Source organism: Pongo abelii, chromosome 10 (genome assembly GCF_028885655.2).
Source record: "Pongo abelii isolate AG06213 chromosome 10, NHGRI_mPonAbe1-v2.0_pri, whole genome shotgun sequence".
NCBI lineage: Eukaryota > Metazoa > Chordata > Mammalia > Primates > Hominidae > Pongo > Pongo abelii.
The window spans coordinates 64,883,506-64,909,490 of NC_071995.2; the positions used below are offsets into that span (position 1 = coordinate 64,883,506).

General features: G+C 38.4%; 1 protein-coding gene and 1 long non-coding RNA gene across 15 annotated transcripts in view; both read right to left on the reverse strand.

Moving 5' to 3' along the window:
• LOC134759513 (uncharacterized) overlaps nt 1–333 on the reverse strand; it is a 28,204-nt gene extending 27,871 nt beyond the window's left edge. Inside the window, exon 1 of the long non-coding RNA XR_010135790.1 lies at nt 9–333. This is a non-coding gene — a long non-coding RNA (uncharacterized LOC134759513). The remainder of the gene's footprint in view (nt 1–8) is intronic.
• The window catches only part of GRIP1 (glutamate receptor interacting protein 1), an 852,850-nt gene that overhangs the window by 546,129 nt on the left and 280,736 nt on the right, over nt 1–25,985 (reverse strand). The window lies entirely within an intron of this gene.

Here is a 25,985-nt window from a genome sequence, read left to right on the forward strand (position 1 = left end):
GCACCCACATTTGCTGTGAGGAGACACAAGGGCAGAAGTGGTGTCAGGGTGAGCACAGGTGAAATATGGGGTCCAGAGATGACAGTAGAGATGGTGACAGGGCAGTGACAGCTGGAGACTCTGGCTCTTCTTAAAGTGGTCCCATTGCATAGCCTGGAAGGGACAGGTAGGAATTCCATCACCAATTCCACCTTGGCCCCAGCCACCATCATTTCTTACCTAGATGACTACAGCAGCCTCCTAATTGGTCTCCCTGCTTCCCCTTTGTCCCTTCAGTGTTGATTCAACATAACTTCCAGAGAGATCCTTTTTTAAAAAATGTTTTATTTAGAAATAATTTTAGACTCATAAGAAAATTGCAAAAACAATACAGAGAAATTCTGTGTATCCTTCTCCCAGGTCTCACCAATGAGAGCAAGTTACATAACCATAGTACATCACACAACAAGGAAACTGGCATTGGTACAACACTTTAACTAAACGAAAGACCTTTTTAGGAGTCTACCACTCTTTTCATGTACTCACTTATATATATATACACATATATATACACATTTTTGCTATGAAATGTTATCACACATATGGATTTGTGCAATCATTATTACAATCAGGATACAAAACTGGAATGGATGTGGTAGCTCACACTTGCAATACCTGCATTTTGGGAGGCCAAGGCAGGAGGATCTGTTCTCCATCACTATGATTTTTCCATTTTGAACATGTTATATAAGTGGAACCATACAGTATAAAACCTTTTGGAAATTTTTTTTCAGTAGCATAATGTCCTTGAGATCCATGCAAGCTGTCAAATGTATTTGATATTTCTTCATTTTTATTATTTTTTGAGAAAGAGTCTTGCTCTGTTGCCCAGGCTGAGTACAGTGGTGCTATCATGGTTCACACAGCCTCCCAGGCTCAAGAGATCCTCCCACCTCAGCCTCCTAAGTAGCGTGAACTACAGGTATACACCACCACACCCGACTAATTTTTTTCCTGCTAGAGGTGGGGTCTCTCCATGTTGCCCAAGCTAATCTAGAACTCCTAGGCTCAAACAATCCTCCTGCCTTGGCCTCCCAAAGTGCTGGGAATACAGGTGTGAGCAACTGCGCATGGCTGTTTTTATTCTTGAGTAGTTTTCCATCGTACTGATATACCAAAGTTTGTTTTTCCATTTACCCATTGAGCACTGAAAGACATTGGGGGTTATTTCTGATTTGGGACTATTACAAATAAAGCTTTTATGAACATGAATACATAAGATTTTGTGCAAACATACATTCTCATTTCTCTAGGATAAATACCCAGCAATGTGACTGCACAGTCAAAGGGTTAATGTACGTTGAACCTCATTGGAAATTGCCAAATATTTTCAAGATCATTTTAAATGAAAGGTCATGTTAAATCACCTCTTATTCAAAACCCTCCAATGGTTTCAGCATCTTACTCAAATCAAAAGCCAAAATCTGTCATTCAGTCATCCCAAAGACCCTACACAACCCAGCCCCTGATCCCGCTCTAGCTTCATCTCTATTCCTCTCCTCCCTGATCATCCAGCTCCAGCCACACTGGTCTCCTTTCTACTCCTCTCACCAGCCAGGCCACTCCCAACTCAGGGCCTGTGCACTTGCTGCTCCTTCTGCCTGGCATGTTCATCCCTCAAAAGTCCACATGCCTTGATTCCTCATCCATAAGGTCCAGCCTTTCAACTAAAGTACCTCCCTTTCCTGTTTTATTTTATCCAGAAAGGACACATTTAAAAGTCTTTCTCCAATATCTCCTGTAAGCATCCATTGGGATTCATGGAGGAAAGCCCTAGAGAGTACATGCACTCCCACAGTTCTGTCTCTCCTCAGGTTCTTCAGTTTCCTATCGGTTCACTCTCTGCCTCCATCAATTTACCAACTAGCGTCTACCCCCTACCAAGCCAGCATGTGTGTCTTGTCTCTTTCTGGAGGCCCCATTCTCTTCTTAGATTCTGAGTCAGTTGGTTATCCTACAACCAAGGTCCCCTATGAGTTCCAGACAATTCATAACTTATAGTTTAATACACTTTTTAATTTTTGCATTATAAGAATAGAAACAATGCTCTTTCTAGCTGCCTATGCCCCAGGAGGAAAGGCAAGGTCTTCTGTATCCCGCGTGTGCTGAATGATGTTCTATGATCACCGGCCCTGCCACATTTCCCTGACTTTGCCTTCCAAGGTCCTCATATGCCCAGGACTGCCAAGGCTCCTGAGCTAATCATGAAAATGGCAAGAATTAGATCAGAAGACACAAACTGCCTCCCATACACAGACCTGGGAATTAAATTGTGCTGTCAATCAGACCCTGCAAGGGACAAGCAGTAGAGGTCCCTCAGGCCTTCCAATGGCAATTTTTCCAGTTACTGTGTTGAAACATTTTTTTCCATAATCTTTGTGGACATGGTGGCCAATAACTTTGACTCCTTGTAGGACTAGAACCCTAGCCACAGACCCATCTAAGCCCCTCTCTCAGGGTCTTGCTGCCATTCTCCAGTCAGTGGTTGCCATGCTGCTGTGAAGAAGCAGGTGCTTCTGCTGTGGATTAGCTATGCCTGACTTTGCACTCTGTGCTCCACCTGGAACTCCCAATGTGCCAGATTGTCAGCCTCAGGTACCATGCGCCAGATTGTCAGCCTCTGTTACCATGAACTGCCTTCACCATACCCATTCTTGGGATAGGTCTGTGGATTGTTCAGATGCCCTTTGATATGGTTTGGCTGTGTCCCCACCCAAATCTCATCTTAAATTGTAGCTCCTATAATCCCCACATGTCATGGGAAGGACCTGGTGGGAGGTAACTGAATCAAGGGGGTGGGTTTTTCCCATGCTGTTCTCATGATAGTGAATAAGTCTCACAATATCTGATGGTTTCATAAAGGGCGGTTCCCCTGCACACGCTCTCTTGCCTACCGCCATGTAAGATATGCCTTTGCTCCTCCTTTGCCTTCCACCATGATTGTGAGGCCTCCCAGCCATGTGAAACTGTCAGTCCATTAAACCTCTTTTTCTTTATAAATTACCCAGCCTCAGGTATCTCTTATAGCAGTATGAGAACAGACTAATGCACCCTTATAGTAGTCAACTGTCACAGCCTCACTTAGTCTGGATCCATTCTCTCCCTTTGTTTCTACCTGAGCCCTGTACTGAGGTATGGGTAATGTTCTCTACTGGGCACCATTAACAAGCAGAAATGAGATTTGATTAGCAATCATTGCCTTATTCAAGAATTTCTCCCCAAAGGTAAAGCTGGTCGCAGACCCACCACTACCTCCTGCAGTTAATGTAACCAGTGGTACTGGTTTACTTTCATATTAATGTTCATTTACCAGAAGATGAGGAAGTTATATACACTCCATAGTACACTGTGTTTCTTATCATATTTTAAAAAGCAACACTAATACATTTTTGTTACTAGTTTAGCCTAAAGAATAAATGTGTTTAAAACTCAAACTGACTATGGCCACTTCTTTTATCAGAGGGGAAAGTAAAAATTCCTGTCATTGAGAAAAAAGTCACTGCCAGTTCTGCTATACTGGTAAAGAATCAATGGTCATTTTGTTTAGCAAGACATTAACCAATTTTTAGACAAAGGCAGGCATGAAGTCAAATAAGGAGTTGTCAGCTAGACAACTGTGCATAAAATGCAAGAAAAACTGTATTTAAAGTATAGCTAGAACTGGAGCAGGGTGAAGCTGCAAGAAACTGGAGCTTGCTACAAGGGTGACCTAAGAGAATTCTGTGATGGGTTGGCTGGAGGACATTTAGAAACAGAAAATTCTAAATTCAGTTTGAGGTTGTGTTGTGGTGATGTAACTGCTAACTGATTCCTGTTGCCCCAAACATTCAATAAAGTCTGTTATACCTAAAAATACCTTGTGTGTGTGCAATCCACAGGGAAGTCTAGGGGGAGAAGGAAGCCAGGTATGGGTCACTATGGAGCATAGGGAAGCAAATGGCAAGGGAGATCAACACTTCAATGGGAACTGAAAGTCAAAGTCAGAGTGACTGTGAGAATGTTACCTCTGAGGAATTTGAAAAAAAAAAAAAAAATCTTTGGTGGGCCTGGATGCCCCATTGGATGTAGAACAGAGGGTTTTTGTCAGTGTTTTGTGAATCCAGTCAAGAAGGGCTTCTAAGGTGTCATCTGTGATATGCTTTTGCATGTGAATGGCTACCCCTTCCAGAGGCGTGGTTGTGGTATAAGTTAATGTCATGGTGACATAAAGAAAGATGTGAAGGGGTTAAAATACTGCTGCAAAGAACAGCTCTGGCAGACTGAAGAATAAGTCAGGAAGCTGTTTTTAGAATCAAGAGAGTTCTAAGTTAACCAGCCATAATAAATTCTGTATTCAAAGTTAAGTGTCACGAAACAAGAATTAAGAAGATAGCTTGGCAGTTTTCTGGTTCCAAGATTTCAAAAACATTCCCATGATAAAGGAACAAATAATTAGAATGTGTCAAGGCATTTTCCAGACACTCTTCTGAAGACCTGTTCCAAAGGCAACAGGAAGCTGCTCTGAGAGGCAGTGTCACACAGTGGTTACACGTGCAGGCTAGGGAGCTGGTTTGCCTGAGTCCAAGTGCTAGCTCAGCTGTTTGCCAGCTGCATGCTCCTGGGCATGCTGCTTATATTTGCTGTGATTCCATTTTCTTATCTATAAAATGTGAGCAATAATAAACAGTTAGAAATTCACAGTGTTGTTGGGAAGATGGCATGAATCAATGCATGGGAAGCACTTAGATGGGCACCCAGCACCCAGGAGGCACTTGGTATGTGTCAATGCTCTTTCATGAAAGAGCTATAAGCACTCACTGAAAGTGCCCTAAAGCCCTGCCCCAAGAGCTGAGAATCACACTCCCCTACTTAGGGAGAAAGCTTAAGGTCACAGTTTTGGAGTCTTCCATGGAGGTGAGAATCAAGACAGAGCAACTTTCAGAGTTTCTGCCTCCTTATTAGCCTCTGAAAATACAGAAAACTCCACTAGTTTAACAACTGCACATGCTATAATACCATTTAGGTCAGAAAAATACAATGTTCCCTTAATTAAGACCCAGAGGTTACAGCTGAGGAAGGCAATCAGCCGCTTCAGAACATATGCTTCAAAGACCAACTTACAAATGCATGGGAGGCAGTCATGATGGTGGCGGATGAGCTAAACAGACAAGGGTTTTCTCTAAATAGAGATTTTCACAAACAGTTGATGAAATGACAGTACATCAGGTAACAGATCCAATTATGGCAAAACAGGGGAAATTAAGGCTATGCCTCAGGCATACCATGTTTAGACCAGTGATTTCTTTTTGTGAATTCTAATATGTATTTTTTTACTGTGATTTTGAAATACCTTTCTAATGATTCCTTGTTCAAGATGTAAGTGTGAATCCAAACACATGCATACACACCAGTTATGGCTTTGTAAAACCAAGTAATAATAATCCGCCACAAATTGCTGGGATCCATTTTTCAATAAAAAATAAAAGCCAAATCCTTGCAAAACAAAGAAAAATAATCAGTACTGACAAGAATACATTGCCTAACCTGTGTACTGCTAAAATCTCAAACAATAGTACAGTAGTTAAAGGGAAAAATAATGTTTATTTATCACCTTTATCACCTAAATGCGTGTCCAAATACTATGTTCCACATTTCCCAAAAAATCTACAAAGTGGAGGAATTTTTAAGATTCTTTTATTTATGTTAGCTGAGGCAAGAACTGAGATTCAAAAGCAGTTCTGTCTGAGTTCAAAGCCTGTGTTGTGCCCACTACACTAATATCCCGAGACACAGAGTCCTTAGCCTTCCTCAGGAACTGGTTATAGCTTATGGCATTTTTTTCTTTAATGATGCTCACTCCTAAGAAATGTTTCCTAATATTTAATCTAAATCCCTCTCTTCTCTTCCAGTTTAAACAATTCCTTTTATTTGCGTCCTCGATGGGGAGAGAGAACACTGGTCAGTGTCCTCCTTAATAACAGCTCTTTAACAGTTATTCAATTGCTTCTACTCCAGGATAAATGCATCCAACTCCTTTAACCTTTTGTTAAAGGGCCAATTTTCCAACCTATTGATAATTGCATTTGCTCTTCTCTGGACCTTTTCCAAGCTCTGGATGTTGCCCTCAAAATGCATATATATATATACTCCTCTTATCATGAAGAGCCTATGCCAAGTAAAGCTAAAATAATCCTTCCCAGTTCTTTCATATGAGAAAGAGATTCTTAATTTTAATAAAAGCTTTATTTTGTTAGGATATTTGTTAGCAATTTACAATCCCTTATCATTACAGATTTCTTTTTATGACACTCTTTCCTAGTCCAGCTTGTGCCCAATGTAGTGTGTTTATTAGCAACAATTATAACTACCTTGAAATTATTCTCTAAAAACATGCCAAGTGCTTTGATGCCTAGAGGGATAGCAGCCTGTGCTGATAGGGATTGAGTTGTTGAACAGGAAAGTTTATGTAAGGCCTCAACACCAAGGATCCTGGCAGTAGCAAGGAGAAACTGAGCATTATGAAAGAGCATTCACGTGACAGCATCAGTGTCTTCTTACAGCAGGGGCATGTAGCATAGAAAGGGATCAGGTTGTCTTGTTTTTCTGATGTTGTATCCCTAGAACTTCTCTTTGTGTTTCTGCCTGAGTAACTCACTGTAATTTCTCAATTTATGTCCATATTGCTTCTTGGATCACTCTTCTTTGACATTAGCAGTCCCATAGAAAGTTGCAGGAAGGCAAGTAAGAGTACCCAGGTCCAATAAAGGCTTAAAGGGAGCTCTCTCATTCACTAGTCAATGAAACACTCATTCAGTGAAATGCTGCTGTCAGGACAGAACGTACTTCCTGTAGACATCATTGGAAAGAAACTGTGTTCCTGTCCCATGTGAAAAAAATTTTTTTTTTTTGAGTCAGGGTCCTGCTCTGTCACCCAGGCAGGAATGCAGTGGCACGATCATAGCTCAGTACATCCTCGAGCTCCTGAACTCAAGTGATCCCCCAACCTCAGCCTCCTGAGTAGCTAGGATTACAAATTCACGCCACCATACCAGGCTATTTTTTTTTTTAATTTTTTATACAGATGAGGTCTTGCTACATTGTCCAGGCTGGTTGAAAACTCCTGGCCTAATGCAATCCTCCCACCTTGGCCTCCCAAAGCACTGGGATTACAAGCATAAGCCACTGCATCCAACCCATGTGAGATTCTAACCTCATACAACTCATCTTTTGCTATGGGGTAGATACTAGACTTCAATTGCTCATGCATGCAGAAGAACTACTCTGTCCTATACTTCTCTGTCCCACAACTACTGCAATGAGTGCTGCCGTGAAATGTCTCTGGGCCTCTTTGAAGATCTCCATATTCATAGGAGAACAAAGAAAGGAACAGCAGAAATAGCTGTGAATACATTCTCCATTCTTGGGCAGGACCAGTCTATATACGTGATTTTCAGGCAGGCACTTCCTGCCTGAAAATGTCCTCTTGAATGCTAGCAGAAATAGCTGTGAATACATTCTCCATTCTTGGGCAGGATAGCATATGTGATTTTTAGGCAGGCACTTCCTGCCTGAAAATGTCCTCTTGAATGTTAGAAATAAGTGGAAAAGGAGGAAATTAGAGTTGGGAGAAGTAAAGAGATTGGTGAAGCAGGAGTAGACGTTTTTGTATTACAGCCATGGGAAAGGTAAAGAAAATAGTATCAGGTATGATTAGGCTTGTCTGTATATAATAGAAACTATTATATTTAAGCCAATACGTGGCTTAAACAAGACAGGTTTGTTTCCTCTTCAGATAAAGGAAGTAGAGATGTAAGCATTTGTTATGAATGTCTGTACCCCTCCAAAATGCAAAAGTTGAAATCCTAACCCCCACCCTTACAAAAGAGACCCCAGAGAGCTCACTCTCTCCTTCTACTATGTTAGGACACAGGGCAAACACTGCCATCACATCTATGAAGCAGGAAACAGCCCTCACTGGACACCAAATCCACCAGCATCTTGATCTTGGACTTCCTAGCCTCCGGAACTGTGAAAAGTAAGTATCTTTTGCTTAAGCCACCCAGTCTTAGCCTGAACTGACTAAAACAGACACATACACTGCTATAGCAGGTCCAAAGTCATCAGGAACTCTGGAGCCTATCTTTCTACATAGTTTCTATCTGCAAGGCCTAAGGTGGCTATAGTGCTTCAGATATTACATTTCAGGCAAAAAGAGGAGGAAGAAGGGAAGGGCCAAAAAGATTTCCCCTCAACTGAGTCAGCCTGCTTCACATCGCCTTCCTGAAAGCACATTCAAGGACTTCTACCTAATCTCATTGACCACCCATGGGAAGCTACGAAATAACAGTGTGTATCTGGGCACATTGCCAACTGGAAAAATATCAGGTTTCTAGGAGTAAATGGAGAATGGATATTGGGTAGGCAACTAGCAGTTTCTAAGCTAAAAGCTAAGACAAAATACTTTCGGTCTTCGCTCTTAAATCCTGCATGTTTTTTGAAAGTAGGAAAGGAATGCACTTTTTTGAAAGTAGGAAGGGAATGCACTGCTATTTCCCTAATTTGACATTTCTCCCATGGGAGTAGAGATACATGAATGAAAATGAACCAGAATATTTAAATCAGCTGCACGGAAATTTATCACTCACATCTTCTAAATTATTTTTAAGTTTAAAATGAAAGGAAATCTTGATTACATGGGTAAAAGAACAACTTTAGTATATCAGAGGGAGCTATTCAAACTGAAATGTAGAGCTTTGTTTTGAAAACAAAAACCATCCATTAGAGGGGGAGTTAGTTCATCAAAAGAAAGAAGGAAACCAGTAAACATCTGCAATTTCACATGATGAGGGGAACAAAATATAAAGCTCAGTTATTTTAAGCAACAGACAAAAGAAAAAGTGAAAGCAGAAGTAGGCCTAAGACTTGTCACTCTTGCTGCCACAGGGCATACCACTCAATCACTCCGTGTGGACACATCTGGTGGAAAGGGAGGCCCTCCATATTTCACTCAGTTCTGCTTATGCTTCCTGAGACCCTCCAAATAGAAAAATCACATTATATGTTTTGACAAGAGGCTTTCTTTTTTGCAAAGGTATCAAATAGTCTTACAAGGGAAGACGGCACACATTAAGAGATCGTTTCTATGATGAAGAATAAAAGCCCTTCAATTCAAGGCTATGTCAGGAAAGCTGGGATGTACAGTAGCCTTAATAAACCTGGATTGACTTTTACAATCAGGAACTAAGACTCTACCTGAGACTTACTGTTCTGCAAATGACACCTAAACCACAGGTCAAAGTCTTATATCCGGTCTGAGGGAAACCTGGCATCAGGCAAGAGACACGGAGCAACAGGAAGGGCAAAGACCTGCTCTTATTTCCTTGTTACCTTCTCACTGCCATAATGAACTAAAGTTCCACTGAGCATTCCACAACTGTATTGTAATGTTTGGGAAGCAACGGCATACATAAAGCCTTCTCAAAATCATAATACATTCAGCAACAAAAAACTTTAAGTATTTCTTGCTGAGTTGATCCTTCAGATCATGTGCATATGGGCAGAAAACATGAGCTTTGCAGTCAGAAATACTTGGCGGAGAATTAAGACCCATGATTCACTGGGCAAGGGTAACACTGGGAAAGCAATTAATATTTTTCACATGCAAAACTGGGGAACTAGTTCTTTACAATGGTGTTGCAATGATTCAATGAGATGATACACAGCAAGCACCTGGCACTTAGTAGGTATTCAACAAGTGTTAGAATCTCTCCGTCTCTCCCACCTCCCCAGCCTTCTTTCCCACTCTCAACAATTCACTGTTTTGGATTTAGGTTCACATATTTAGCAAAATTTGATCATATTAATATATTATGAGGTTAAATGAGAATGCCAATCATACCACAAACATGGATTAAAAACTTTTGTTCCTTCACAATGTGACATTAGTCATAGACCTCCAAGAAATAGCTGGCCTGAGGGATGGTTTCAGGTAAAGATTCTGGGATGGTGCAGAAGTATGTGAACACCACCAGCTTCAAATCTCAGATCAGCTGAGCAGTCTCCCAGATATCATTCAGCAGTCTTCCTCCTATACTCAGTCCTTTGCTCCAGGACTAGGAGACAACTCGTGAAAACTGCCAGTTTCATTCATCAGCTCAAAGTTGAGGTTACCAAGTAAGGCCACTTCGTAATATTGCAAAAGAGATACAGGGAGAGACGAAAGTGAACCGGAATTTTTCACACCAATGACTTAATATGGGAAATAGTAACAATCTTCTGGGAAAATTCACTTAGACATCATTTAATATATTTGCATATAGACACAGAAATACTGATGTTGTTGTTTTAAGAGCTTATATTTCAAAATGAAATATAAAGACCCTTAAATGCATATTGTTGTTAGCGCTTTTGAATTATTGAACAGTAAAGATACATGTTCTGCATGAAATGTTCATTTCTTCAGTGCTTGGAAGTGAGGTACTAGGGAAAGCTTCACATCTACGTGACAAATTAGTTGCTAAATTCTGTTTTTCAGACCATGGAGTTCTGATTTGTTTACTTTTAAATACATTATTTATACAAATAAAGTTTTTTTTAGAGTAAATGCAAGAGAAGGGTATAGAATTAAACAACCAGTCAAATTCTGAAATAAGACAAAAATACCCATTAAAATACTTCCTTGTTAATTCACATTTAATGACTGGGAAATCCTTGGCTTATTACTATGCTATGTAAATCAACATGCAAAAAAGCATTAAAAAAATTTAGAGCACTGCACCGCAATCCATAGTTATTTATTTTGACAATTCTAGTTGTTTTAATTATTCATTATAGTACTTTATGGCAGAGTGTAAATGTGCTGCAGTATTTTTTTTTGTAAGTTTAAAAGTCTATGTATGGCAATACTTCAAGAGTGCTTTTTTCCTCCCATTAAATGTTTTGTATAATCAGGAAAGAGACTGCCTTTTAAGTAAACTTTCAAGGTTATTTACCAACACAGTAGAATAAATTATGTCCTACTCTTCACCCACTTTTACAATTTGAAGATTCTGAAGAAAGATAAATTATTTTTTAAAGAAAATCTCCAAAAAAAAAAAATATTGTGAGCTTTGCCTAATGAAATTCTTGAGGTTAAGTTTTTAGTATTTCAAGGCTTCTGTTTGAAGGTGAGGTAGGAAAGAAAACCACAGATATCAAATAATCAAAGAAAGATTTTAGGAAACACTACATTTTCTCTTTAAAGTCTATTTGTTGAATGTAAAACAACATAGACACAGAAAGGCTTAAATCTATAGATATTGTTCTTCCCCAAAATGATATGAAGGGAAAGAATATTAACAATAGACAATAAAGACTTAGAGATCAAGGATAATTAGATATCACCAAAGGCATCTGCACTTGCCACACTCAAGAACAGGGTTTATGGATTGCTGCCTTCTGATGGAGGATGAGGAAGAGAAGTAGAAATTAAACTCTTCTCTACTTTTACTCAGCCAAGCAAAGGTTTTCAACAGAAAGTCTCTAGACACAGCAGTGCAGTGTTTCTGCACCTGTTGACACTTTAGGATACTGGATATTTCTTCAGCAAGAAGGCACTGACTCTTTAAGAGAGTAACTTTATGTCTACTATAAGAAAGCAACTTTATGTCTGCATTTTAGGAAGTATGGTATTTAATAGTAGGTTCATACCCTTTATATAACAAATACTGTAATGTGCCACTAGAAATGAACAGCAGGAAGGGGAAACATTTTTCTCCCTGCTATATAGGCTAGAGGGCACTGTAGTATAATCTTAGTAGAGACGTTTTCAACCTTTCTATAACCCAGACTTCTGCACATCAGTTATTGAACAAATATTTCAAACCCCTGCATGGTGGTGCTGCCCTGCCCACTGGCCAAGAACTGCATGGAAAAATGGAAGTAATGTAAGTATTAATTAGTCCAAATGATAAGAAGCAAGGATCACAGATGGAAAATCAATTGATCAGAAAGTTGGCTGATGGTGTGTTCAATTATGAATTAAAAAAATAAAGGTTAGAAATGTGTATGAAATTCTGGGAATTTATATTCTGAGACTGTGTCTAAAAGACATATCTAATTGGAGGGTTCATCATATATTAGTTCTTTGCTTATGAAAGCCCCATTCCTTTAAATAGAAAGCTTGTTAAAATGTTAAGATTGGGCCGGGCGCAGTGGCTCATGCCTGCAATCCCAGCACTTTGGGAGGCCAAGGCGGGCGGATCAAGCGGTCAAGAGATCAAGACCATCCTGGCCAGCATAGTGAAACCTCATCTTCTATTAAAAATACAAAAATTAGCTGGGCATGGTGGCAGGTGCCTGTAGTCCCAGCTACTTGGGGGGCTGAGGCAGAAGAATTGCTTGAACCCAGGAGGCAGAGGTTGCAGTGAGCCAAGATTGCGCCACTGCACTCCAGCCTGGTGACAGAACGAGACTCCATCTCAAAAAAAAAAAAGTAAGCTTGGTTTCTGTTTGTCTTTTCATTGGTAAAGCAAAAGAGAGTTTAAAAGATTGGCTACTTCTGTGGTGCTGTGGTGTCCTCAACAAAGGAGATTTCACCATCCCAAGTCCTTACATACAAGAATATTGCTGAGTCTCTATGCATGTTGACTCTGTAAAAGCATTTGTGATACCTCACAAAGTAGATAGCATTTGGGTATTCAGTAAACATTTTCAAAATTGCAATATATAAACAAATGGAGGCTGTTTGTGTTTCCTTTTTACTTTAAATTCTAGTTCAAATTGCCCCATCCAGTTACCCATTACTATAAGTTGAAGGAACATGAATGTGGCAAGTTGCCTGGTTCTTGTTTTGTAAAAATGTTCACTGTAGGAAATCTCTGCTCCAAGCTCCTCACTTTCCATATGTGGATGTTTGTGTTTGTGAGGTGTAAGTGCCTAGTGCCTAGATACAGAGATGATAGATGCCATGAAATTACATAGGTCAGTAGTTGGGCAGGGCAGAAAGCCCCAGGGGATGATACTGAGAAACAGACAAGAGGGACTTTTCTTTGCTAAGATAATCTTAACTCTGTTGTTAGGAATACATGGTTTATGAGAGCAAATGACAATTCAGGTACGATTGAAATGAAATATTCTGTGTTTTCAATAGGAAATAATTGCAAATCAAAGGTTTTATGAGCAAGGGGAAAATAACTACACATCAACCCAAAATTTATATAAAGGATTCAACCTTTAAAAAACCTTTCTTGAATTTTCAGCTGATTAGAAGGTCTTATTATAGCTCATATTAATTACATGTGTTATTATATAGTCATTTTAAAGTGACAGACTAAGTTTAGAATGCTCTTGGCAATGCTCAGTGAGGATTTTACAAGAGTTTCTCAGGTTTTTAAAATGATTTTTTCAACTTTTGCAAGTTATCTTAATAAAAGCCATAGTGTTTTCGATTTCTACCACAATGTAATAGGATAAATATATCCTTCTATATCTTTAAGACATTTTAAAGGAACATTTTCTGCACAAAATTTGAGAAGAGATGCTATTAGTAAAAAGGTGGTCAGTTCTCGATGTGTAAAACAAAAAAAGGGATGTATTAAATCATAAGAAAAAAAGGATGCTTGATTGAAAATCTGACTGGACTATCTAGGCACGCAAATATTAATAAAAATTTTAATTTCAAAGGCAAAACTTGTATCATTTAAAATCAAGGTAGGGCCAGTGCAATGGCTCATACCTGTAATCCCAGCACTTTGGGAGACTGAGGTGGGAGGATCACATGAGGCTAGGCTTGAGACCAGGAATTCAAGACCAGCCTGGGCAACATAGCAAGACCTCATCTCTACAAAAACAAACAAAAAAAATAGCTGGGCATGGTGGCACACACTTGTAGTCCCAGCTACTTGGGAGGCTGAGTGGGAGAATCACCTGAGCCCAGGGAGCTGAGGCTGCAGTGAGTTGTGAGTGCACCACTGAACTCAGCCTGGGCAACCAAGTGAGACCCTGTCTCAAAAAAACAAATAAAATAAGGTAGAAAAGAGACCAGATTTCCCACTTTCTCTCATTATTTTATATATCTTCCTTATTACCCTCAGTACTGATGAAAGCAAGTTACCAATTCATACGATGTATGTAGTACAGCATCATTGCCACAGAAAGGCAGGATACTGGCCTCTCAAGCATACGCACTCTGGGACTAGGTCATCCCTAAAGGAGCCAAGCTGTTGCTAGGTAAGACCAGAACGGGAAGGCGCAAACACAGACTGCAAATAACCAAAATGGGAGCAAGCAAGGGTAAATTACTTTGGTGTTTATTGAGCACCTACTAGACTGGACACCGTTAGGGGCTAGAAATCTACATTCTTAAGATATACTTTGTCTATAGAAAGCTCCTAGTTGGCTTTTCTTTTTAACTTTTTATTTTAAAGTAATTTTTTTTTTCTTTTATTATTATTATTATTATTATCATTATTATACTTTAGGTTTTATGGTACATGTGTGCAATGTGCAGGTAAGTTACATATGTATACATGTGCCATGCTGGTGCGTTGCACCCACCAACTCGTCATCTAGCATTAGGTATATCTCGCAGTGCTATCCCTCCCCCCTCCCCCCACCCCACAACAGTCCCCGAAGTGTGATGTTCCCCTTCCTGTGTCCATGTGTTCTCATTGTTCAATTCCCACCTATGAGTGAGAATATGCGGTGTTTGGTTTTTTGTTCTTGCGATAGTTTACTGAGAATGATGATTTCCAGTTTCATCCATGTCCCTACAAAGGACGTGAACTCATCATTTTTTATGGCTGCATAGTATTCCATGGTGTATATGTGCCACATTTTCTTAATCCAGTCTATCATTGTTGGACATCTGGGTTGGTTCCAAGTCTTTGCTATTTTAAAGTAATTTTAAACCTTGAGAAAAAAATTGAAAATTGTAGAAAAGGTTCCTGTAGACCTTTCCCCCAGCTTGCCTTAATGTCAATATCTCACATAACCTTCACACCAATGACCACAACTAAGGAACTGACCTTGGTACAGTACTATTAACTAAACTACAAACTTTGTTTCACCAGTTTTTCTACTATGGTCCTTCTGTTCCAGGATTCACTCCAGGATCCCACATTGCACTTTGTCATCATGTCTCTTTAATCGCCTCCATTCTGGGACAGTTACTCAGTCTTTTCTTGTCTTTCAAAATCTTGTCATTTTTTGCTAGTTGGCTTTTAAACAATCATGATGGAATGTGTAAGTTCTATGAGAGAAGTACATTTTTGCTAGTGGGGAGGAGAACTTTAAAGAAAGATGACATTTGAACTGGGTCGGGGAAAATAAAGTAAGCTTTTGCCAATTTAGTACTTCTATCTCATCTGTTCAACTCAACATTACTTATAGTAATAGAACATTAGGCATTGGAAATATAGCATTGAACAAGACATAAATGGCCTCTGCTCATATGTATTTTATGAATACAAGCCACAACAGGTACATTAAGCATAACAAGGAAGAGATAAGAAGGACTGGGTTACATTCAGCAAATGAACCTCACCTTAGCTAAAGGGCCAGGAAAGGTTCCCAGGAGGAAACAGAGGCAAGCTGAGATCTGTGTGGTGACCAGGGGTTAGTCAGGTAAAGGGAGGAGCAAGAGTGTTCCAGGAAGTGGGGGGTCAGCATTCCAAAGACATGGGGTCAGCAGCACTTGTCATATTCCAGTAATTTCAAATGCTGTACCACTGAGATGACGATAGAAGGGGGTACTGTGAAGAAAGACTAGATGAGGTTGGAAATATGATGAGAAACTTCAAATAACAACAAAGAAAGGGGAGAAAACAGGTAGAAAAGTAAAACAGAAGGAGATTCCTACATCAATTGCACAACAACAAGTTCCATTCATTTTTCTGAATTATTTGAGGGGAGGGTGGCTGGAACAAGGAGAAAGGGTCATGCCAACCTAAGAAGAAGATATGCAAAGTGACAAGAACAATGTTGGATTACCCTTCAAGATGACAGAGATTAGGGCATTAGCAAAATTGGGTTACCCAAAGTGAAAAATAAATAATAAAGGTATTATTTTTCCAAAGAAGTATCAGCATCATGGAAATTTTAAGAACTTTGTTAAACTTCCTTAAACTTATTTTAATGGCTCCATATTGTTTTTATTTTGAATTACATCAAATGGAAGATATGATTTCCATTTTTATGGCTTCTAAATATCCTTGTCTTGGCTGAAAATACAGATGCTGATGACATTCCATCTCAAAACCAACAAGATGAGATGAATAAGGGAGTGCAGAACACAGCTTTTTTGGCAGGAGGGCAGAAGACCAGGCAGGGTGTGGGTGGCAGGCTGAAAGTCAATGACGATCTGATGCAGGCCTAGCCAGAGAACAGCAAAAAGTCCAGGAAAGTCTCTGTCACAGAAATCAGGGAAGGAGAGGATTTCAAGAAAGAGGCACCCCTTTCTACAGAGAGGTAAAAAAGGACAAGTGCTGAAAATGATTCATGTAAAATCTGGCCCTTAACAGGTTAGCTGTCATGGGTGACCTTTGTTAGAATGGTTTCAGAATGGTAATGGCGTAGACACTGTATTAAAATAAATTGAGGAACAAATATGATCTGAAGAAACAGTGTTGCATATTAAACACCCTTTTGCACAGAGTTTGTCTATGAGGAGTGAGATTGGAGTGTATAGTATGTAGGATATAGGAGATATTTTAATGGAAGATGTTATGTTCCTAGACCAGAGGGAAAAAAATGATATGGAACTTTTTGCTGGAAGAGGTCTGTATATCTTCAGGGATACTCTTTTGATGATGGTAGCTGCAATAATTTTTAGCCATAAAAATGTCTTCATTGCAGATCTAAGAGTAGTGGAAGCAAGATGTCTGCCTGGAGAATGACTACCTTGAACTTCTGATCTGAAAACAACCCTTGGATTTAAGAGGAGCCAAACAAAGGAAGCCTGCACTGCCACCAAGACTGCCTCAGACATAGTAACTCTATCCCTCAATGGAGGAGCTTAGACTTCACACTGCATCCAGCACCAAATACCTCTTTCTTCCTTTTCAGCATATTCCTCAATATTTTTGTTATTATGCTCTCTTTACGTTTCTGATAATACCATTTATTACTTATTTTAAATTTTTTCTTGCTAATTCACTCTGTTTTTAATCTCTTTGAAAAATCTCCTTCCTTCTCTCTATCCTTGTTACCATTCATGTCTTTGTTTTGCTATTTTGCCACGTTAGTACATTATGATGCATTAGATCCTAGTGACGTGAGCTCCTAGTACTTTCCTCACCTCTATCTCAAATGGCCTCTTTCACACCAGTCATCATACCCTTCCAATATTCTCTATGAATAATGAGAGAAGGTCATATGCCAAAGACCAAGTAATGCAGGTGGAGCAGAGAGCTTGGGGTGAATGCTAAATTCAGGATGGCTCAAACAAATAGGTTATTTACCCGTTCAAGACTGAAAAGGGTTTTGAAAAATCATTCCATATGCAAAACTAGTTTCAACGTAAATCCTGTATATAGAACATTTCAACAAAGATGTTTTCATTATCAGCTCACGCGGTCAGTTTAAGGCTTCTTCCCTGACCTTGCTGCCTTCACACTCTACTCTTTTACTTCTTTCCTACTTACAGCCAATTAGAATTTACTAAGTGCCTAAAGAATGTCCTCATTGAGTTATATAAGTAATTATATGAAAGCCGCTGTAATGGAGGTGGAGACAGGGTGTGTGAGAACAAGGTTTAGATGATCTTCTTCTAAAACATCTTTTGACTCCTTTTCTTTCTCTTTAGCCCCTCCCCTACCTTCTCTTTCTCTTTACCCTAGCTGTTTCTCTTCTAATATGTCTAAACTATCATCTTTAGTTAACTGGCTGAACACAATAAAATAGTTCCAAGTTACTGCCATAATAATGTCAAATCTACTGAAAACTGGATTAAAGGCCTTTCATGCTATTTTGGATAGCATCCAAACTATCTCATTCCCACAACTTAAGTTTTTTATCTCATTTAAGCAGATTATAATGAATCACAATACTCTTCTGTCTCTGGTCAGTGCATTTAATCAAAGTCTTCTTTTAATGGACTTTCAAGGTTGAAGAGCACTATCACTAATGACTATACAGGTAGTACATACAATTTCAGACATAGAAGCACATGAAATATGAATTTCCCTTGTTTGGAAGCAAGACTTAGGCTCAGGACACATCTCTTCCTAGCATTCATTATTGTCCTTCCTTCTGTCTTTCTGGCCAGTTTAATGACTACTTCATCACTAGCCTTTCTCCCCAGTTCTCATTCTCTCTCTGCCTAAGTAAAAAAGATGAAGCAGGGCTGAGGGCCTATATCTATCTTCAGGGATGGGCCTTCCCTTTACTTTCTTCTCCTGCATTCTATAAAATGTAATTCTACGTTTGGGGAGTGACCATGGGCTTGCAAAACTCCTGGTTCACCCATAATCAGGGCCCGAAGCCAGGACACTGAAGCCATGGTATGACCACCAAAACTGTATTGAAACCAAAAGGCTGCAGCAGAAATCTTTAAGCAAGAGCTGCAGAATGTGTCAGTCATACAACCTTTCCAGCTTAAGAACCTATGAAGTTGGGTCTCAGGGTGAACATAAGCACAGGCCCTTCCTATTTAGCACACCTTCTCTTAACCTCAAAAACATTTTGAGGACAAGGAAAAGAAATAGGTAAAAATGAAACCCAGGAAACTTGAAATGAAGAGACTGAGAATCAAAAAATTAGAAATCAAAAAGCAAATCAAAAATGTTTTCTAAGCTTGACTTTGTAGACCAGTGATTCTAAAACTGTGTCCCTAGAAGTTCTTCAAAGGTGCTTCAAGGACTCAGAGGGTAGGTCCCCAGGCCCTAGAATTCCACTTAACCAGAATAGCTCCATCTTTATCACTTTTACATACTGGATCTCCAGGTCAGACTTCAATTTGAAGGACAGGTTCTACAACATGAAGAAAACATTTTTCAACCATTATTTCAACTGCAGCCATTCATACCTTCATCTATTCAGTAAACATTTATTAAGCATCTACTATGTGCCAAGCATTGTGCTAATGGATGGGGATACAAAAATAAGTAATATATGGTTGTTACCCTCAAGGGGTTCTCCCTGGAGATGGGTAGAGAAGCAAATTATGCAAAACTCAGAGCATGGTGATTTATCAGGTTCTACAACAGTGGGAGAAACTGGAGCTTTGAGATCCCATAAACAGGTGCTTTAACATCTGGAAACTGGCTTTGAAGCTCTACTTAAATATATCCACTGGGGGGAAATTCTACAAAATGCTTGATTATGCTTTTAACACTTATAACTCTCAGAAATTTTTTTTAAAGGCGGAAATCTATGTTCTGAAGGCTTTAATCCATTGGCTCCAGTTTTATTGCAAAGTATACACAGTCAGTCCACTAACCCTTTCCACAAAATTGCCTTTTAAGATTGGAGTTCAGTCATCATTCTCTTCCCCTGGCATTCTACTCTCTAGGCATACCCTTTGTTTATAATTATTGTATCATGGCTCCATGTAACTAAGAAAAAAAGGGAGTGTATTTTGGGAGAGAGAAGGTTTGAAGAAATGACTCCTACTATGTGAGAACTTTATTTGGGATAATTGTAAGAGCAGTTCCTGGTGCTCTCCTAGAATCAAGAAAATAGTATGTAGATGGAATTGGATATAATAAAATATAACCACAGATCATTAGGGCTCATTTTTCTTCCTTTCTTATCATGCAAAATTAATGAAAATATAGAGGGTGTCCAAAAACATACAAGAATATATATTAAAATGTTTTACTGATGTTACTTTATTGGCATGTTCAATGTCTTGTCCCTCATTAACAATGCTTAGTTCAATGCACTGAGCAACACTGGAGTGAACACAGTGTGCAACCAGCTGCCATCAATTCCTGGCACCAGCATCTGAGATACGTTGCCTACAATAACTATATCTCTGGTTTTCACTGAATAAACCTGCATCTTTAGCTTACTCTAGAAAAAGTAATTAAATCGATCTACATTTTTAAAATAAAATAATATTACCTACATCTCTGGATTTCATAGCCAGCATCTACGTTTCATTACATTTTAGTTTTACTTTGTAATGATTACAACTTTTAAAAAATGATCAGCTTACAACTTTTAAAAAATGATCAGCTTAAATAACATTCCAAAATGTTGGTATACTTAATTTTATAAAACATAGGAGTATTTCTTTTTTAACCATAATTTCTATGTATATATTACAAAGCTATTACTGGATTAGGAAGCTCTGAAGGCCAGTGTGAAATCTAACACACATATAACGTTACATCTATGAATAAATGTATCCATTCAAATGGTTTCAAGATTAATTTTCTGGACACAGGCTTTAAATATTAAGTATTTCACTTTCACTACAAAATTTGAGTACCAAAGGAATTGAAGAAATATAGAAGCCTGTTTTCTAAAAAAATACGTGTAGATATTACTATGATGTATGATGTGTATTAAATGTGACTTTGATCTTCCTGGAAGCCTAGGCAAAAAGAAAAAACATGAAAAAATATTCAATTATATTTGATTCATATCTGATAGGATAAAATACTTTTTAAGGGAAAAACAAATATTTTATTACTATATTTCAAACAGACTTTATCAAGAAGTATTAATAAGGGGAATTTAAATAAGGCACATTTAGTAATATGTCTTCAACAAAAATATGAAATAGAAGACTAAAAAAAAATCCTAACAATGTTATGTATTACTTATATCTTCAATAAAATTTAAGAAAATAACATTAATGTCATCTAGTGAGGGTATTTTTGTGGGGGCTACAACCGAAGAAGTCAAGAAATATATCTCTCTCATGAACCATGATCATTAATTTATGAGCAGAATCTAAATTAATAGAAAAGGCATGACTATTATTTTCTTTCTCTACTCAGCTGTGGCTGTTACAGGATATAGATGGAAGTTACCTCAAGTTTAAACTCTAATGAAAAAACTCATAATGCAGGTACCATGTGTTCATGCCTGAAAGAACTTCAAATACCAAACATGAACGTGCAAAATTAACACTCCATTATAGAAGCTGAAAAACTGCCTACAGTCTTCACCTGGATAAGAGGTTTCCATACAAGTCAGCGGCCACAGCATCTAGGGCAAAAATTGGCCTCAAAAAGCAGCTTTGGATCTGCTTTCGTACCTGAAACAAGTGCTTGAAACTCCAAAATACCATAACAAGTAATACTCTTTATCCATGTATTTCTTTACTCCAAAACTTCTCAAAGCTTTTAATTAGCTCACATGCAATGTGGACTTCCCAAAGTAGGCACAGAATGTGCAGTAAACTTATCTAATCACAATGTCCCTGTTTATTGGAGCATTTTGCAAGATTAATGTCTTACCGAACACAGTTTAGAAAATACCACCAGAGATGACACAAGCCTGAATATCTTAGCAACAGGTATCACAGCCTCAGAAAAAAACAAAACAACAACAAAAAACCCTCAGTAATCTTCTAGTAAAACATCTGGTTTTCAGCAGCAATAACGCATCAAAGATCTTCCAACTGAAATTAACCTTAAAACATTCTCCCATACACACAACTAAATGAACTAGGCTTCAGGAAGGCATTGTTTGTCATTGTTGGAGAATTATTTTGTGATTTTGTTAAAATAACAACAGCTTTGGCATACTTTATATTAAACTGCTCTTTAAAATAATAATGTGACAACATAATCAGCTGCTTCCTGGAGCTGGAAATAGAAATTAAATGTCTTCAGTCTAAAGAGGAATGTTTTTCTATTTAATTATATCAGGAGGTCAATCAAGTCATAAATCTGAAGCTTCTAACTTAAGATAAATGAAAATGGAAGGACATTAAAATATTATACTGTTTATATCATTTAATGTTAAAAATAGTCTGTTAGTAGAGAATTCCTTTTCATTCCTGTCATCAAAGAAGTATTTAAATACCGATTTTGAAGTATCACCACTAGCCTGGACTTCATAATGATAATTGCCAATAGTTACTGCACCATGTGTAATAATATACTCTTGTTAAAGTCATTAAATTCTTATAACAATCCTATGAGATCAGAATTACACTATCCCTGTTTAACCAATGAGGAATGCTCTATAGACTATAGAAGGATACTATAAGAAAAAAGGAGACATTTTCTTTATCTGTAAATTTTAACCACTTTTCTCATGTGCAAATAGCAAACTCTGGGAAGGTAATCGTTTTTAATTTGACCTAAGATATCTAACTCAAAACGGGGGGTAGGCACATAATCAATAATGCCAGCCCCAGGATTAAGATAAATTATTCCAGGTTTTCTACCTATTTTGTTGTTGTTAACAATATAGGTAGAGTTTATAAATACTCTTCAATTGGGCATTTACATCTTTTATTCATTCAGGTTGTCTAGAAAAAAACATGTAATGGATATGAATTGTGTTATTGCAAATTTTACTTGCATCATCTTTTCTGCTTCATTTTGCTAATCATAACTGTGATGTAGATATTACCATAATTAAAAACTGCCAAAACACTAGCACATCAGTAATGACTACAGTGGATTAGCCATTCCTAGTGTGTTAGTTTCAATTCTACCTCATTCTCTCAGGTTTTAAGAAAGCATATCAGAAAGAAATAAGCATTATTATAGGGATACATTTGAGTCTACTTTAAACTATATAAAAAAGGAAAAACTGGCTCTTAGCCTTCCCTGTTTGGCGTTTCTCTGGTGAGGGGTTTGGTGGTTCAGAGTACATAAAGTTTTAAAGATCAAGAATCCGAAACCTGAAAATCAAAGAATCTGCATGTACCTTGGCAGGAGAAAAACAAATATCAAGATACTGTAGATGAGTCTAATCAGGGAGCTGAATTAAATCAGACTAAGCCAGGCATGGTAATGCATTCCCACAGTCCCAGCTACCTCAGAAGGCTGATGCAAGAGGATCACTTGAGTCCAGGAGTTTGAGTCCAGCATGGGCAACACAGAGTGACCCCGCCTCCCCTCGCAAAAAAGACTAAACCCCAGAAAGCAACAAGCTTCTCTATTTTATGGACATAAATCATGTTTCTGGACGGCCCAGTTTTGTGTCTCCCAATTTACCTGATCTTGAGGGAATTCATTTCCTAAAATCCCAGTCTTCTGCAGGCAAATGAAGTCCACATATTGGACAGAAAGTCCAAAAGAAAACTTAGGAGACTGGAATCCTGCTTTTGAGATGCCCCTTCTGACATGTTCCAAGTGAAGAGTTTTAAGTCTAAAAGGAATAAACGTCCCAGAGAATTCACTAAGTGAGGAAAATGTTGTCATTTTCTTTCTAGAAAATGCCGACCTGCTTGGTAAATGCCTATTAACTGGAGTAACACCATGAGAGTTAGTCTGACTTAATTGCCTCTGCATCTTGGGGTGGTAGTGGAAAAGTCTGTAGGCTTCCCAGACAAAGCCATCTGGAGATGGGGAAGGGAGCTGTCTAGACAAAGAGCCAGCTAGCTTTAGAAAAGAAGAGTGTATCGTGACAAAGGCGAGTGAGACGGAAACAGGGTGGAATCACACAGAGTGTGTTCTCAGCAGCCATCAGACGTGGGTGGGAATCAAGCAGAGTGATGGAATAGACACTGCTGTCTGTCATCAGCCACTGCAAATTCCAGATTTGGCACAGATCTACCAACTGTGTAGCTTCTGCCCGTGAGGCTATCTGTTGAGAAGAAAGATATTAAACAGGGTGAGGCCTATGTCTTGTATGCTGGGTAATGAACTTGTGAGGCCTCAAGCCTGACTTTTCAGAATTGCTTTCAGGATTACTTCCTGCTGCTGCCTAAACAAACCTAATGAGTGACAGCCAGACACTGAGTTAGACATTGGGGATGAGACGAGGAAGAAAATATAGTTCACCCCTCAGGTTGCTGAGCACCTATTAACACTCAGCCAAAATTGGAAGCAAAGGGAGAGGAAGTGCATTCAGAATATTCTTCTCACAGGAGGTCTCTGTGAGAAACTGATCATGCCAGAAGGCACCTGGCTGGTCCTTGAGAGGGGCTGAAGCATGCTTTTGTTGGGGGCAAGGGCGGGTGGGCTAGTGGCACTCGGCATGTGCATGCACGCATGTGTGGGCACACACAGAATGGTGCATATTGTGGAGCCTATGGGTCCTAAGTATGCCCACCTCTGCCCTAAATATAAAATGATTGTGACAGAAAGCCTAATAAAAAGGAAAATGGTAAGTATTTTTTTTTTAAATTCAAAATTAGTGGACAAAAAGTCCCACATGCTATTTTAGGTTGTGGCCCCTGCAAATAACACGGAGGTATCTGTACATCAACTCTCTGAGACTGGAGTACAGCAGGAAAGCCAAGCCCTAAGGGGCTGGGATGCTCCTATCTGCAGAATTTGAGAGAAGAACCTGGTGTTCATGCTCCCTTCCGCCCACACACAGTTTATGCCTAATCAGGTTTAGGCATGTAGAATTCAGCTCTCCTGGGAAGTCCTGAGTTTGTACAGACAACAGTCTCAGCACTTCGCCTTCCAGCAACCCCCTTCAGAAGCCACCAGTGTGCTGTAAAGTGCCTTTCATGTTTAAAAAAAGAAAACCCAAATAAAACCTCCAAATAAAAAATATTAGAAGTACTGTTTCTTAAAATGCAAAATGTATCTACCATTACTTCAAAATCTCACATTCCAACAGGTTTCTTAGAGGGGTTAAAAAAACGATTATTCAAATATTTTTTCTTCTCCACTTTTTGCAAAAATGTTAAAGGAGGCACAATAAGAAAAAAACAGCCAAGGAAGTCCAGGAACTGAAGCCTCTAATAGGAAAAAAAAAAAAAAAAACCTTGATACAAAACAAATTTCTTGTATTATACTCTTTTGCCTAGGATTGAAAGGCATTTACCCTACCTAGAGGCCTGATATTCTAAAACAAAATCACTTGTATTTCCATTGCTTTGTTAAAATTAACTGTGTTCAATATAAGATAAACATCACATAGCACTAGGAATACATCTTTATAAAATAAATAAGATTAGACTTTTTTGTTTGTCTGGTTAAGCTAGAAAATATTTGTTTCCTTACAAATGTTCCAAATTTTATTATCTATTTTCTGGTGATCTCCAACACATTTCTCAGATTTACTAAATTTAATGTAAAGAGGGTTTTCTCCATCTACCATAATCTTAAAATTGCATCCCATATATTTAAAGAGTATTTTAAGTTCTTCACTGCATATTGTAGCTATGCTTGTTTTTAACCTTTCTATACTTTTATCAGCATAGCCCTAATTTAAAATATGTTCACATGCTGCCACTCTAATCAATAACAAAAACAACAAAACTCGGTAACCAATAATCTCTACACTTGCCTAATACATTTATTTCAAATACAGTCCATCTTACATAGCGTGAGTGCACTTCCCTCAATCCAGGAATGAACTGCTGATTAGCAGAGATAGAGAGAAAAAGCCTTATCAAAGAGCATCTATTCTTGTTTATGAGAAAACTATGCCACAATGTGTATAAAGAATAAATTAGAGTTTAAAACTGTGTATTTTTCATATTTTAATTTGTGTATGACGTTAATTGATAAACAGAAGGTAAAGAAATAATTTCCTTTTATCATATGCCAAGTGTAGTGCTTCATTTTCATTATTATTTATCCAACACCTAAAATATGCCAGAGGGGAAATTTACTGCATTAATTTCAATCACTAGACATTTAAAGAATGTTCTGAGACACTTTAAAAACATTATTTTAATTTCCTCTGTTTTCTCAGCATCATTCTGTTTAAATCAGATATTCTAGAGAACATTAAACTGGACAAATTAAGTCATTTTATATAATGTTCCCTCTAGTGTTCATAATTTACAAAATGATTACACTCCACCATCTATCTCTTTATATCTCTGGACCAAAACTACTGAGTCCTAGTGTATCAGTTAGAGTTTTCCAAAGAGAACCAATAAGAGATGTATA